At 42.4% G+C, this 4,427-nt stretch overlaps 1 pseudogene; it reads right to left on the bottom strand.

The window, feature by feature from the left end:
- Positions 1-2,752: 2,752 nt before the first annotated feature.
- On the bottom strand, positions 2,753-2,871 carry LOC145415171 (5S ribosomal RNA; annotated as a pseudogene).
- Positions 2,872-4,427: the final 1,556 nt, after the last annotated feature.

Below are 4,427 nucleotides of genomic sequence, written 5' to 3'. Positions count from 1 at the left end.
TGGATTCACAATCAAATTAAGTCAGTCCCTTTCGAAACTGGAGACTATAAGGATCTAATTCCGGACTGTATATGAAACTTCGTAACACTTTTTTTTTTCCTATTTATTTCGCTTATTACATCTTCAAATTATCTTGCATATAGTATATATCGTTTCAATACTGACTTAGTTTGCATCAATAACTTACGAAAGGATATTAAGGTCTGATGTGCTGAATAAATCGCTAAGGAAAGGGCGTTACGATCTCTCCAAAGCCACAATGACTACGGCTCTTCACCGCCACCAGACGATTTTTCTCAACCCAGGAAAGGGCTCCCGTACTGAGGAAGGTTTCAGTGGGTACAGTATATGATGTAACCCCTCCAGTTCGTAATTGTGTAAAATAGACGTAATCGTATTAAAGAGGCTAACGAGCGGGGAAGCTTCGTTGCTCTCTCTCTCTCTCTCTCTCTCTCTGTATGTGTCTGTTTATTTTGCTTTCCAACAATTTTATGCAGTTTGGGTGAGACCTTATGCACTTACGGAGTGAATGAAGGCTATATTTAACTCTTCTTGTAATATTTTTTCATAATAATCAGTCTGTTTTATTGTTTCGTGATTATCAGTCTGTTCTATCAATTCTTTATTGCTCTAACAGGAGCGTAAGGGGACAGAGACAGGTTACTGGGAGAGAGAGAGAGAGAGAGAGAGAGAGAGAGAGAGAGAAGGCGAGTATCAAGTTGCCTTTCCCTTGAGTGGCCGTATATGGGTAATGACCCCAATCACTTCCAGAATTTCGTAGGCTCATTTCATGCTGCTGCGCCCTATCCCTCTGGACCAGCGGTTCTTAGCCTTTTCCGACTCGCGCCCCCTTTGGTCCTGGTCCACATATCCACGCCCCCCTTCCCCCGCTTCCTGCCATTAGCAGACTCTAAAAACTTCTTCCTGAATTACTGTTGTTATTACTGAAGCCGCACTTTCAAATCGATGTTAATCCAGTTGAATGCAGGTTAAATTAGCGCTTCTGCAGTCCACTAACCTCTTTTTCGGGGAACAGAGGTCGGATGAAGAACGTTTATATATAATTATTATGAGCTAGTAATGGATCAGCTAGGTTTGGTGCCACCACGTGAAGGCGTCCCTCCCCTACACCTACCTCATTCAAAACGGAAAAATAATAATCCTGTTTTCGTTTTAGTCAATTTGCAACTAAAACAAGTACGCATAAGAGACTCGGTAACACATAGCAAGTTAAAAAATACTGATATATTTTGCAGCTGGTTTTGAATGCGAGGTTGTGTTTGAGAGAACGATGGAGATGACTACAGTATTCACGTCTTTTTCCCTGTGTTTTGTCTTGAGGGCAAGCAACGCAGAAACTGTCCTCACATACTTGTTAATGGACATCGTTGGATCGTTCATATAAAACCGACACAAAGGAGATCATAAACAACTCCAGATGGTCAGAAACACACCACCACATGTTTATAAATACCGCTACATGGTCATAAACACCACCGCATGGTCATCAGCATCACCACGTAGTTAAAAACACCACCAAACGGTCATTGTCATAAACAAGACAACATGGATAGGGTCATATACACTACTAAGCACTACTAACACTAGATAGGCGTAGAGCTCCACTACCAGGCCAAAAACACCTCCACATTATCATATATCACAGTCGCTCCACAAAATTATGAACGCCAAATTAACACACGATCGGAAAAAAAGGACTTCAAAGACAACCACATCAAATCAACACATGTATGTTCGTTAGTTTTTTTGTTAAATGTCCTTTGTTAAGAAACCCAACCAATCTGCATTCATTAACTTTACAAACGCACCGATGGTCATTATTGTCTGGATCACATAATTACGCATTAGTCATTCGAAGAAACAAGCATGTGAGTGTGAGAAACAGGAAACTGCCACCTGCGAACATGGCGAGTTACTGGCACTTGAAGTTTGTGAAATTTCAAACAATTAGTGAAAATTGCAGGGAAGATTTACGTACTGACTTGCAACAAAAACCAACTTTTTGATGCTCCAACTTTAATAACTGGAATGTGGCCCATCTCACAATAATTACATTTCTCTCGAAACGGCCAGATTAGGGAAAACAACCAGGAAGGCGAGAGAGACGGAAAGAAACCAACTTATTACACGGGCACAAAGATTTATGTTGTTTCAAGGCTAGAGCAGACAGAATACTAATACTCACTATAAATCAATGGTTCACACACACACACACACACACACACACACACACACACACACACACACACACACACACACACACACACACTTGCTCAAGCCACTCTTTTTCTTCTGGGTCCTCGCGCTGCCCTTGGAAATTGCTCACGTCCCCCTAGCGAGGAACCTCCCCCCCCCCAAGGGTTGAGAACCACTGCTCTAGACGACCCGGCGTTTATGTGTTGGGTATAAGGTTACCGCTCAGCGTAATAAATGGTTTCTAGGGTTACAAGAAACCATTAGGCTTGTCACTCAGTGCAGACTCAGCTGAAGTCGGTCATGGAGTGAGTGGATGATGCTTACAGTATAATGTAACGTTGCTGCAACTTCTGTTCAGTATCAAGCTGATGTTTATGAGATGATAACTTTTATTTATTTATTTATTTATTATTATTAATATTATTATTATCCATCCATCCATCCATCATCCAATCCTACACTGCCCTATAAGGAGTGTAGGAGCCCGGGGCTAGGCAGTTGGTCCCGACATTTAAGATGAGAGTGAAAAACATTACGACAACAGCATCTGGTGTTCCCAGGCGGTCACCCATCCAAGTACTAACCAGACCCAACGTTGTTTAACTTCGCTGATCGGACGAGAAGAGGTGCACTGTACGTGGTATGGCCGTTGGCATTATTATTATTATTTTTATTATTACTTAATTATGGTATTTACTTAATAATCATTTATCGTTAGCTGGATAGCTGTCTTTGACCCCTTTACCTCCAAGTTTCTTTCTGTTTCCCCTATGCTCAATACAATCACCTGGTGTTGGCAAAAAATAAAATGGAAAGTGAATCCTGTAACATAAGGGGTTGGGAGTTGGCAGGGAGTTAACAATAGGCGCGCTGGTGCAGGTCATGAAGGTGTTGTTGTTACTGCCGTGAGACGCAGGTGCATCCCATTAACGCCTCGCTAATGGAGACTTAATGGGTCTGGTTTATCATTTACCTCGTAGACCGGGACTTGGCTGCTTGTGATACTGTCAGAACCTTCACTGCCATTTGCCATTTGACGTACTGTATTATTATTCTTGTTGATATACTGTTTTATTTGGACTAGAGCTGATTTTCCTTTTTCTTCTGGTTCTCTCTCTCTCTCTCTCTCTCTCTCTCTCATACACACACACACACACACACACACACACACACACACACACACACACACACACACACACACACACACAGCACAAAAGAACCAGATGCTGGACGCCTTGAAAAAGTTGTTCCTTATAAGAGGACGTATTCTGTAACCTATTCTTACTTCCCAGATAATATTTATTCCACAATTATATCAAACTCTTGTGATGAAGGGAATATCTGAAACTACACGTAATCCATCCAGGTCGAAACGTCTGCCCTTTGCAATGATGAGGCCAATGTTATCGTTCTTGTCCATGCCGAACTATTGTACTTAATTTGGCAGAGACCTCGTGTACTTAGAGGACTAATGAAGGCTGTACTAAACCCTCCCATTTACAAAAGTCTCTCCTGAGTTGAGTAAAATCGTCTGAAGTTAGTAAGAACAAAATATACGTCATCAGAGTGAAGTGGCTAATTCTATTCATTATCAGTATCTCTTAATATCACCAATATATACTACTCTCACTACCTTCAGACGATTTTATTCAGCTTAAGAGAGACCTGTGCTGTAATTTATTTACTCGGACCTACAACTGCCATCTCTCCAGGTTTAATGCTGAGCTGTGACAAAGATTGAAACTAGAATCTGATGCTGGTCACGAAGGAGTGTTATGGAAAGGATGTAGAGCCGTGAAATAAGCTGCAATGGGACGGAAATCTGGGCAGGAGGGGGGGAGGGGGAGAAAGGGAACGGAAGGAGGAAGCTGTGGGCAAGGATGGAAGGGAAGGATGGAGATGGGGAAGGAAGGGAAGGAGGAGGACGTAGGAAAAAGTAGGAGAGAGGGAAGGAAGAGACAGGGAGGGAAGAAAGGGAGAGGAAATGGAAGGAGGAAGAGGTAAAATAAGGCGAAAGAACAAGCCACAGTGAATGGAATGAAATAAGCTACAAAAGAACGAAAATCTGGGCCAACTGAAGGTGAAAGGGGTACAGGGAACGGACTGCTGCTGCGGCGGACTATCGGACGCCCACCCTTCAAACTTTGCCGACACTTGAACTGACCCGTCAAAAAGTTTATATTACTCCCTGGACTCTTGTTTTCCTCAAG

The sequence above is a fragment of the Coenobita brevimanus genome, chromosome 101 (assembly GCF_032717465.1).
Source record: "Coenobita brevimanus isolate Jiangsu-jjx chromosome 101, ASM3271746v2, whole genome shotgun sequence".
NCBI classification, from domain to species: Eukaryota; Metazoa; Arthropoda; class Malacostraca; order Decapoda; family Coenobitidae; genus Coenobita; species Coenobita brevimanus.
This window is presented reverse-complemented; position numbering and strand designations above follow the sequence as displayed.